Raw genomic sequence first — 12,903 nt, forward strand, 5'->3', positions numbered from 1 at the left:
TGCAACTTAGCACCAGCACTCTCTGATGACTTTAGCAATGCTAAGGCCTCATCATACATGTTTTATTCTCATAATAAATATGTTACTAGTGTCATTTATGCTAGTAGCTCAGAAAATAATTTTTATAGATGTTTTTACGAGTGTTCCGATACATCTAGTTTTAGTAGTTATACACCTGAGATATTTTAATATTATTTTAATCCACCTCCAAGCCAACCAATCACAACTCACCTTACACCCCCAAGACATTCCAAGGCTGGTCATTTACTCCCTTTGGCCGAAAATAACAAGAGAGAAAAGAGAGAAACTTTCATGAACACTTAATCTTCAAAGCTTGATTTCTTCTGAACTAAAACTCAAATCAAAACTCCGATTTCACCAAAATGATCCTCTCTTCTTCCTCTACATAACCATATAATATATCAAGGCTGGAAATAAGGTGGGATGGCTGTCTCCCTCCCTCTTCAATTTGGTTTTCAAGGAAAACCATGTAAACATGTGTTTTCTTGATGTTTTTCCTTAGGAATCATGCTTAACTTGACTTGAGGGCCAAGAAACGTGAAGTTCCAGCAAGTTTAAGGTGATATATCTCTTTCTAATATGATGAGAGAGATTTGGTCAGTTGAGGATTTGTGGATTTAAAGTTGTTCTTGATGTGATTTAGGAGGAAAAAGTACTTAAGGACCACCTGAAAGTCTAACCAAATTAGGAGCAGCAAAACCAGGTAGGGTTTAACGAATTTAATCTTGATTGATTGTGTTTGAGTTGTGTAATTATGATATGGTTTGGCTGTACTTGAATTTGATTGTTTATATGAGTAATTCTTGTTGAAATTTTGGTGAAAATTTGATGAAATTTGATGAAATTCAAGCTATGAATGTGTGTTCTTGTGGCTGCTGGAAAATGAAACCCTATGCCCTAAATTGGGGTTTAATTTGTGCTAAAATCATGTAGAAAAGATGGGGTTTTAGTGGCTGGGAATTTATTATGAATTATGGTAAAAATCTGTTGCTGAAAAGACTGAAAAACGGGTAAAAACAGAGAAAGAATCTGAAGAATTTATGAAGAACATGAAGAACACTTTGATTGTGATGAAGAACAATGAAAAACAGGCTTTAGATCCTTAAAAGGGCAATGAAGTAAAATTTTTGGTGTTTAAGGGATTATTTAGTAATTTCTGAAAGTTAGGGTGGTAAAAGTAGAAATATTAAAAGTTACGTGTGGTAAAAAGTGAATTTTAAAGGTTAAAAGTAAAAGTAAGTTAATTTTTGAAAATTTAATGATAAAATAATAAATAATAATAAAATATTAAATAATAATATTTAATTAAAAATAATATTTTAATAAAAATAATAAAATAATGCGGAAAAGGCAGTTTTCTGTAAAAGCTTTAGAAAGACAACTTTAAGTGCAGAATCTCATAGTTACCTTCATAAAACACTTAGGGAGTGGTAAGAACATATTAGTGAGGCAAAGATAAAAGAAAGATAAAAAGTTAAAGGAAACATAAAAATCGAAGAAAAAGTCTGTAAAGTTTTAATGACAGAAAAACAGACAGAGATTAGTGAATGAACTAGGGCAACATAGTTAGTTCTTGAGTTCCGACTAGGGTTAGCTATTATATGAAAAGTTAAACTATTTCAGTATAGACTTAATGAACCTATACTTGGGACAGGCTAACTATTCATTCCGAAATTTACATAAGCCTTAAATACAAACGTTAAACAGAGAAATCAAAGCAGAATAAAGTAACATAGAGAATAGTGTAAGCAGAGTAAAGTAAAGAGATAAAGAAAAAAGGAGTAATATAGACACAGAGGAAAGAGTAATCAGAGAAAAGTAAAGAGATACAGAGAAAAGAGTAACCAAAGCAGAATAAAGGAATACAGAGAAAGGAGTAATCAGAGTAGAGTAAAAAGATAAAGAGAAAAGAGTAATATGATAAAGAGAAATGGTTTGAGCCAGGATATTGTAAAAGTGAAAGATGTAAAGTTTGTACAGTATGATTAAACAGAGAAAGAAAGAGGTACTGCATAAGAATGTGAAAGTGATGATGAATAATGAAAATGATAATGAATGATGGTAATGAGAATGATTATGGGATGATCTGCTGCGTGAAGGCAGTCAGATAGATAGTGGTACGACCACATAATGTTTTCCAGTTTTACACAGCTATTGAAAGCTATACCTGCAACTGATAACCTGGGATCACTTGCAGAGGTTATTAATTCATATACAGCTAGAATGCCGCACCTGTAACGTAAGTATTGCTTACAGAGGACATGATTTCATACACGGCTGGAATGCCATCACCTGTAAGGCAGAGTCTGCTTACAGAGGATATGACGCATACATCAGTTAGTGAGAACTGTACCTATGCTGACTGGAAAACCATACCCGTTTCAGCTGCTTCGGGTTACGTCGGGAGCGGGTAGAAACCGACAGATGAGCTCATTACCTGCGCTAGGGCTAGACATGCATCATACTTGGTTGTGCATTTCCTTTGTTATGATTGTGGTATGAATGTATGATTTCCTTGTTTGTATTCTATTCTCTGTGTCTGTTTTGTATTTTCTTGTATCCTTCTGTTTGTGTTCTGTTTTCTATTTTTCTATTTCCTCTATTTATCTTCATCTTCTATTTACTGCTTTTTGTATTTTGCCATTCGTTTGCAAAACAATATATAATTAATGAACTTAACTAATAACCCCGACCCTACTAAGAACTCCCCAGTTCTTACCCCTTCTCTCTCCCTTTCCCATTCAGATGGAAGCATGAGTTCCCTTCCGTAATTCGCTGACGATCGTACGCAAAAAAAAGGATTCCGCTCTAGGTAGTCTTCTGAGTCTAAAGTGAACTCCGTTTATATATATATATATATATATATATATATATATATATATATATACTGTAAGACCAGCCAATGTCTGCACCCCGTTTGTATGCGAACTTTAACTTAAATCTTGTGTACGAGACTCTTGTTATGTGGCTGCTTGATGAGGTACCAAAGAGACGTCATATGGCAATGACCGATCGTGCAGAGGAGTAGTAGATGATGTTCCACCTTTTGATGACGTTCCACCTGACTTGAGTTTTGAAGATTTAGAACGTACTTTCCCTCGCTTTAGTAGTTTAGAGGGATTAGGTGAGTATAGAGTCTAGGCTAGCCTAGGTGCCAGCTTAGGGACCTCTTGAATAGGTCAAGACCTGGGATGTTGTATGTATATATATGTATATAGATATTATTTAGCTATATATAGGGGTGTTCTAACTAACAGTCTATATTCTAATAAAGGCTGAATCACTGAATGTTATTGACTACTTGTGATATATTTATGTGTGGTTGTTTATAACTGTTTTATCTGTTATTATTTGTGAATTGATTATGAGTGATTCCGCCTATTAATCCAAACGTTTTCAAAAAAAAAAAGTACCTCACTAACTAACTACGCTTCTAACAACGAATCAGGCTCATATAATAAATAATAGATAATAATTAGGATGACAAATTGGTAGCACTCAGTGTCTGGTATGTCCTAGGTGTACTGAAAATTGGGTCGTTACAATTTGGTATCAGAGCAGTTCGTTCCCAGTAGAGCCTGGGGAGTGGACTGACTATGCTTCATTGCATACTTTGCTTGTGTGTCCCATGCTGTTAGGGTATCTCCAAGATACATTTGGCATGAATGTCTATGAGTGCTCATTTTGGGAATGTTTGTGCTTAGCTTGAGATATTAAGACTGATCACCTTAATATTGAATGTTTTGTGCGGATAAGACCTCAATGACTGTGAATAGGCATGGTTTAATCGAGTTCTGAACGACAAATTCGTGAGAGGCACAACTATTCTTATAGCTGTTATGATCTCCATGGCCATGGCTATGTGATATTTAGATGCTGTAAGGAACGAACTGATATCTTCGTCAGGATGGCTTGAAGGAAATAGACTGCTTGAAGATGGATTCTTACATGCGGCTGAAATTTTGAGGGCAAAATTTTCTTTTAGGAGGGTAGAATGTAACAACCCTAATTTTCGAGTACGCAAGATCTTTTCTGAAGACACGGATTTCTCCGAAAGATCAGTAAAGGAAATACCTCTTCTATATCATCAAGCATCTCAATCCTTATTGTCATTATATTATCTTTAACTCAAGATCTTAGTTGAGACAGGCCCGACAACGCAATCGCGAAGAACCTAGTTTTTGAACCGTATCGGTTAGGAGTTTTGATTCTAGCTTTCGTAAATAGTCTCTGTTTGATGAACCTGACTCGATTCATGAGAGAAGAGAGATAATAGTATAATATTATAGTTAAATTAGTATTAGAAGATGGTTGAATGATATTATAAGGTTACTTGGTCTGTTTTAGTTAAAAACAGAAAATCGGTTTAACCGGGTTTACGGTTTACTGGTACAGCTTAGCACCAGCACTCTCTGATGACTTTAGCAATGCTAAGACCTCATCATACATATTTTATTCTCATAATAAATATGTTACTAGTGTCATTTATGCTAGTAGCTTAGAAAATAATTTTTAGAGATGTTTTTATGAGTGTTCCGATACATCTAGTTTTAGTAGTTATACACCTGAGATATTTTAATATTATTTTAATCCACCTCCAAGCCAACGAATCACAACTCACCTTACACCCCAAGACACTCCAAGGCTGGTCATTTACTCCCTTTGGCCGAAAATAACAAGAGAGAAAAGAGAGAAACTTTCAGGAACACTTAATCTTCAAAGCTTGATTTCTTCTGAACTAAAACTCAAATCAAAACTCCGATTTCACTAAAATGATCCTCTCTTCTTCCTCTACATAACCATATAACATATCAAGGCTGGAAATAAGGTGGGATGGCTGTCTCCCTCCCTCTTCAATTCGGTTTTCAAGGAAAACCATGTAAACATGTGTTTTCTTGATGTTTTTTCTTAGGAATCATGCTTAACTTGACTTGAGGGCCAAGAAACGTGAAGTTCCAGAAAGTTTAAGGTGAGATATCCCTTCCTAACATGCTGAGAGAGATTTGGTCAGTTGAGGGTTTGTGGATTTAAAGTTGTTCTTGATGTGATGTAGGAGGAAAAAGTGCTTAAGGACCACCTGAAAGTCTAACCAAATTAGGAGCAGCAAAACCAGGTAGGGTTTGACGAATTTAATCTTGATTGATTGTGTTTGAGTTGGGTAATTATGATATGGTTTGGCTGTACTTGAAATTGATTGTTTATATGAGTAATTCTTGTTGAAATTTTGGTGAAAATTTGATGAAATTCAAGCTATGAATGTGTGTTCTTGTGGCTGCTGGAAAACGAAACCCTAGGCCCTAAATTGGGGTTTAATTTGTGCTAAAATCATGTAGAAAATATGGGTTTTAGTGGCTGGGAATTTATTATGAATTATGGTAAAAATCGGTTGCTGAAAAGACTGTAAAACGGATAAAAACAGAGAAAGAATCTGAAGAATTTATGAAGAACATGAAGAACACTTTGAGTGTGATGAAGAAAAATGAAGAACAGGCTTTAGATCCTTAAAAGGGCAATGAAGTAAAATTTTTGGTGTTTAAGGGATTATTTAGTAATTTCTGAAAGTTAGGGTGGTAAAAGTAGAAATATTAAAAGTTACGTGTGGTAAAAAGTGAATTTTAAAGGTTAAAAGTAAAAGTAAGTTAATTTTCGAAAATTTAATGATAAAATAATAAATAATAATAAAATATTAAATAATAATATTTAATTAAAGATAATATTTTAATAAAAATAATAAAATAATGCGGAAAAGGCAGTTTTTTGTAAAAGCTTTAGAAAGACAACTTTAAGTGCAGAATCTCATAATTACCTTCATAAAACGCTTAGGGAGTGGTAAGAACATATTAGTGAGGCAAAGATAAAAGAAAGATAAAAAGTTAAAGGAAAGATAAAAATCGAAGAAAAAGTCTATAAAGTTTTAATGACAGAAAAACAGACAGAGATTAGTGAATGAACTAGGGAAACATAGTTAGTTCTTGAGTTCTGACTAGGGTTAGGTATTATATGAAAAGTTAAACTGTTTCAGTATAGACTTAATGAACCTATACTTGGGACAGGCTAACTATTCATTCCGAAATTTACATAAGCCTTAAATACAAACGTTAAACAGAGAAATCAAAGCAGAATAAAGTAACACAGAGAATAGTGTATGCAGAGTAAAGTAAAGAGATAAAGAAAAAAGGAGTAATATAGATACAGAGGAAAGAGTAATCAGAGAAAAGTAAAGAGATACAGAGAAAAAAGTAACCAAAGCAGAATAAAGGGATACAGAGAAAAGAGTAATCAGAGCAGAGTAAAAAGATAAAGAGAAAAGAGTAATATGATAAAGAGAAATGGTTTGAGCCAGGATATTGTAAAAGTGAAAGATGTAAAGTTTGTACAGTATGATTGAACAGAGAAAGTAAGAGGTACTGCATAAGAATGTGAAAGTGATGATGAATAATGAAAATGATAATGAATGATGGTAATGAGAATGATTATGTGATGATCTGCTGCGTGAAGGCAGTCAGATAGATAGTGGTATGACCACAGAACGTTTTCCAGTGCTACACAGCTATTGAGAGCTATACCTGCAACTGATAACCTGGGATCACTTGCAGAGGATATTAATTCATACACAACTAGAATGCCGCACCTGTAACGCAAGTATTGCTTACAGAGAACATGATTTCATACACGGCTGGAATGCCGTCACCTATAAGGCAGAGTCTGCTTACAGAGGATATGACGCATACATCAGTTAGTGAGAACTGTACCTATACTGACTTGAAAACCATACCCATTTCAGCTGCTTCGGGTTACGTCGGGCGCGGGTAGAAACCGACAGATGAGCTCATTACCTGCGCTAGGGCTAGACATGCATCATACTTGGTTGTGCATTTCCTTTGTTATGATTATGGTATGAATGTATGATTTCCTTATTTGTATTCTATTCTCTGTGTCTGTTTTGTATTTTCTTGTATCCTTCTGTTTGTGTTCTGTTTTCTATTTCTCTATTTCCTCTATTTATCTTCATCTTCTATTTACTGCTTTCTGTATTTTGCCATTCGTTTGCAAAACAACATATAATTAATGAACTTAACTAATAACGCCGACCCTACTAAGAACTCCCCAGTTCTTACCCCTTCTCTCTCCCTTTCCCCTTCAGATGGAAGCATGAGTTCCCTTCCGTAATTCGCTGACGATCGTACGCAAAAAAAAGGATTCCGCTCTAGGTAGTCTTCTAAGTCTAGAGTGAACTCTGTTTCTGTTTATATATATATATATATATATATATATATATATATATATATATATATATATATATATATATACTGTAAGACCAGCCAATGTCTGCACCCCGTTTGTATGCGAACTTTAACTTAAATCTTGCGTAAGAGACTCCTATTATGTGGCTGCTTGATGAGGTACCAGAGAGACGTCATATGGCAATGACTGATCGTGCAGAGGAGTAGTAGATGGTGTTCCACCTTTTGATGACGTTCCACCTGACTTGAGTTTTGAAGATTTAGAACGTACTTTCCCTCGCTTTAGTAGTTTAGAGGGACTAGGTGAGTATAGAGTCTAGGCTAGCCTAGGTGCCAGCTTAGGGACCTCTTGAACAGGTCAGGACCTGGGATGTTGTATGTATATATATGTATATAGATATTATTTAGCTATATCTAGGGGTGTTCTAACTAACCGTCTATATTCTAATAAAGGCTGAATCACTGAATGTTATTGACTACTTGTGATATATTTATGTGTGGTTGTTTATAACTGTTTTATCTATTATTATTTGTGAATTGATTATAAATGATTCTGTTTATTAATTCAAACATTTTCAAAAAAAAAAGTACCTCGCTAACTAACTACGCTTCTAACAACGAATCTGGCTCATATAATAAATAATAGATAATAATTAGGATGACAAATTGGTAGCACTCAGTTTCTGGTATGTCCTAGGCGTACTGAAAATTGGGTCGTTACATTGTTCAAGCATTCATTCAGAAAACAAAAAGTATTGTCACCACATCAAAATAATTAAACTAATTTCAAGGATGAATTCGAAATCATGTACTTCTTGTTCTTTTGTGATTGAAAACATTTTTCATTTAAGAAAGATGATGGATTCATAGGACATTCATAGCTTTAAGACATAGACACTAAGATACTAATGATCATGTAATAAAGACATAAACATAAATAAACATAAAGCATAGTAAACAAAAAACAGAAAAATAAAGAACAAGAAAATTAAAGAACGGGTCCACCTTAGTGATGGCGGCTAGTTCTTCCTCTTGAAGATCTTATGGAGTGCTTTAGCTCTTCAATGTCTCTTCCTTGCCTTTGTTGCTCCTCCCTCATAGCTCTTTGATCTTCTCTAATTTCATGGAGGAGGATGGAATGCTCTTGATGCTCCACCCTTAGTTGTCCCATGTTGGAACTCAATTCTCCTAGGGAGGTATTGATTTGCTCCCAATAGTTTTGTGGAGGAAAGTGCATCCCTTGAGGCATCTCAGGGATTTCCTTTTGAGCTTGAAAAGGACCTCAGGGATGACCTTCTTGGCCACAACTTCATAGAAGTAGTCTTGATGGACCTTTGAGATGAATCTCTCCATCTCCCATGACTCAGAGGTGGAAGCAATTGCCTTCCCTTTTCTCTTTCTTGAGGTTTCTTTGGCCTTAGGTTCCATTAATGGTTATGGAAAAACAAAAAGTAATAATTTTACCACACCAAACTTAAAAGGTTTGCTCATCCTCGAGAAAATAAGAAAGAATGAAGGAGAAGAAGAAGAAAAATGGAGGAGATGGAGGGAGAGGGTGAATTCGGCCAAGGGGATATAAGGTGTTTGTGATGCGTGAAATTGAAGGAGGGATGAGGGTTATATATAGGAGTGTGGGGAGGGTTAGGTTCGTGTATTTGGGGTTGGGTTTGGGAGGGAAAGAGGGTTTTGAATTTGAAGGTAGATGGGGTTTTGGGGAAGAGTGAATGGATGTGAGTGGTGAAGAGGTGATGGATAAGGGTGATGGAGGTGATTGGTGAAGGGTATTTGGGGAAGAGTGTTATGAAAAGGTGTGAAGAAGAGAGAGAGAGAGGTGGGGTAGGTGGGGATCCTGTGGGGCCCACAGATCCTGAGGGGTCAAGGACTTAGCATCTCTGCTCCATTTAGGCGTGTAAACGCCCTTAGAGAGCAATCCTGGCGTTTAACGCCAGACTGCTGCTTGTTTCTGGCGTTAAACGCCAGCTTTTCTCCCTTTCTTGGCATCAAACGCCAACTTGGTGCCTGTTTCTAGCGTTTAACGCCAGACTGTAGCTTGTTTCTGGTGTTTAACGCCAACTTGGTGCTTCTTTCTGGCATTAAACGCCAGTCTGATGCTTCTTATTGGCGTTTAAACGCCAGTAAGCTCTTCCTCTAGGGTGAGCTATTTTTAATGCTGTTTTTCATTCTGTTTTTTATTTTTCAGTTGTTTTTGTGACTTCACATGATCATCAACCTAAAGAAAACATAAAATAACAATAGAAAATAAATAGATATAATTAAATAACATTGGGTTGCCTCCCAATAAGCACTTCTTTAATGTCAATAGCTTGACAGTGAGCTCTCATGGAGCCTCACAGATAATCAGAGCAGAGTTGGGGCCTCTCAACACCAAACTTAGAGTTTGGCTGTGGCCTCCCAACACCAAACTTAAAGTTTGAATGTGGGGGTTTTGTTTGACTCTGTATTGAGAAAAGCTTTTCATGCTTCCTCTCCATGGTTGCAGAAGGAGAACCTTGAGTCTTGAATACAAGGTAGTCCTCATTCAACTGAAGGACCAACTCTCCTATGTCAACATCAATCACAGCTTTTGCTGTGGCTTGGAAGAGTCTGCCAAGGATGATGGATTCATCCTCATCCTTCCCAGTGTCTAGGATTATGAAATCAGCAGGGATGTAAAGGCCTTCAACCTTCACTAGCACGTCCTCTACTAGTCCATAAGCCTGTTTTATTGATTTGTCTGCCATCTCTAGTGAGATTCTTGCAGCTTATACCTCAAAGATTCCCAGTTTCTCCATTACAGAGAGTGGCATGAGGTTTATCCCTGACCCCAGGTCACACAGAGCCTTCTCAAAGGTCATGGTGCCTATGGTACAAGGTATGAAAAATTTTTTGGGATCCGGTTTATTCTGAGGTAATGTCTACCTCATTAATGCATTCAGTTCATTGGTGAGCAAGGGGGGTTCATCCTCCCAAGTCTCAATACCAAATAACTTGGCATTCAACTTCATGATTGCTCCTAGATATTTAGCAACTTGCTTTTCAGTGATGTCTTCATCCTCTTCAGAGGAAGAATATTTATCAGAGCTCATGAATGGCAGAAGGAAGTTCAATGGAATCTCTATGGTCTCTGTATGAGCCTCAAATTCCTTTGGTTCCTCAAAGGGAAACTCCTTTCTGTCCAGAGGATGTCCCATGAGGCTTTTCTCACTGGGACTCATGTCCTCCTCACTTTCTCCAAGTTTGGCCGTGTTGGTCATGGTTATGGCCTTGCACTCTCTCTTGGGATTTTCTTCTGTATTGCTTGGGAGAGTACTGGGAGGAGTTTCAGTAATTTTCTTACTCAGCTGACCTACCTGTGCCTCCAAATTTCTAATAGAGGACCTTATTTCATTCATGAAATTTAGTGTGGTTTTGGATAGATCAGAGACTATGGTTGCCAGGCCAGAATGGCTCTGTTCAGAATTCTCTGTCTGTTGCTGAGAAGATGATGGAAAAGGCTTGCTATTGCTAAACCTATTTCTTTCACCATTATTATTGAAGCCTTGTTGAGGCTTCTGTTGGTCCTTCCATGAGAAATTTGGATGATTTCTCCATGAAGGATTATAGGTGTTTCCATAGGGTTCTCCCATGTAATTCACCTCTGCCATTGCAGGATTCTCAGGATCATAAGCTTCTTCTTCAGAAGATACTTCTTTAGTACTGTTAGATGCAGTTTGCAATCCATTCAGACTCTGAGAAATCATATTGACTTGCTGGGTCAATATTTTATTCTGAGCCAATATGGCATTCAGAGTATCAATTTCAAGAACTCCCTTCTTCTGAGGCATCCCATTGTTCACAGGATTCCTCTCAGAGGTGTACATGAACTGGTTATTTGCAACCATTTCAATGAGTTTCTGAGCTTCTGCAGGGGTTTTCAGATGAAGAGATCCTCCTGCAGAATGGTCCAATGACATTTTTGACAACTCAGACAAACCATCATAGAATATACATATGATGCTCCATTTTGGAAGCATGTCAGTAGGACTCCTTTTGATCAATTGCTTATATCTTTTCCAAGGTTCATAGAGGGACTCACCTTCCTTCTGTTTGAAGGTTTGGATTTCCACTCTAAGCTTGCTCATCTTTTGAGGTTGAAAGAATTTGGCCAGGAAAGCACTGACCAGCTTTTTCCAAGAGTTCAGGCTTTTCTTAGGTTGTGAATCCAACCATGTTCTAGCTCTGTCTCTTACAGCAAAATGGAAAAGCATAAGCCTGTAGACCTCGGGATCAACTCCATTGGTCTTGACAGTGTCACAGATTTGCAAGAATTTAGCTAAGAACTAATGAGGATCTTCCAATGGAAGTCCATGAAACTTGCAATTCTGTTGCATTAGAGAAACTAATTGAGGCTTAAGCTCAAAGTTGTTTGCTCCAATTGCAGGAATTGAGATGCTTCTTCCACAAAAGTCAGAAGAGGGTGCAATGAAGTCACCACGCATCTTCCTTGCATTGTTGGCATTGTTATTAGGTTTGGCTGCCATGTCTTATTCTTTTTCGAAAATTTCTGTTAGGTCCTCTCCAGAGAGTTGTGCTTTAGCTTCTCTTAGCTTCCTCTTCAAGGTTCTTTCAGGTTCAGGATCAGCTTCAACAAGAATGCCTTTGTCCTTGTTCCTGCTCATATGAAAGAGAAGAGAACAAGAAAGTACGGAATCCTCTATGTCACAGTATAGAGATTACTTTATGTGAGTAGAAGAAAAGAGGAGAGAATAATTTGAACATAGAGTGGGGGAGAAGGTTCGAATTTTTTTAGAAGAAGAGATGTGTTAGTAAATAAATAAATAAATAGAAAGAGATGAGAGAGAAGAATCTGAATTTAAATTAAAATAAAAGGAAAAATATTTTTTTATTTTAATTATTAGTTATAATTCAAAAATTAAAAAGAGAAATAAAATTAAATTAAAATTTAAAACAATTAGTTAATTAAAAGGAATTTTGAAAAAGGGGTTAGTAATTTTTGAAAATTGGAGAGAGAGAAGTAGTTAGGTGGTTTTGAAAAAGATATGATTGAAATAGAAACTTTTAAAATCAAACTAAAAAGTTAAGTGGTTAATTGAAAAAGATTTGAAAATCAAATTTGAAAAGATAGGAAGTTAGAAAAGATTTTGAAAATTGATTTTTTTGAAAAAGATATGATTTGAAAGTCATTTTGAAAAAGATTTGAAAAGGAAATTAAAAAGATTTGATTTTTGAAATTAAAGTTGATTACTTGACTAACAAGAAACTAAAAAGATATGATTCTAGAGTTTAAAGATTGAACCTTTCTTAATAGGCAAGTAACAACTTGAAATTTTTTTTGAATCAAAATATTAAATTCTAGCATTATTTTCGAAAAAAATAAAATAAGAAAAATATTTTGAAAATTAAATTTTAAAAGTTTTCGAAAATATGAAGAAAAAATGAAAAAGATTTGATTTTTGAAAAAGATTTGAAAAGATAGAATTTTGAAATTGAAATTTATGAGTAAAACAAGGAAAGATATATTTTTGATTTTTGGATTTTTAGTAAAGAGAGAGAAAAACAACTAAATGATGCAAAACATAAAAATTTAAGATCAAAATAAGTAATGCATGCAAGAACACTTTGAATGTCAAGATGAACA

Source organism: Arachis hypogaea, chromosome 20, assembly GCF_003086295.3.
Source record: "Arachis hypogaea cultivar Tifrunner chromosome 20, arahy.Tifrunner.gnm2.J5K5, whole genome shotgun sequence".
NCBI classification, from domain to species: domain Eukaryota; kingdom Viridiplantae; phylum Streptophyta; class Magnoliopsida; order Fabales; family Fabaceae; genus Arachis; species Arachis hypogaea.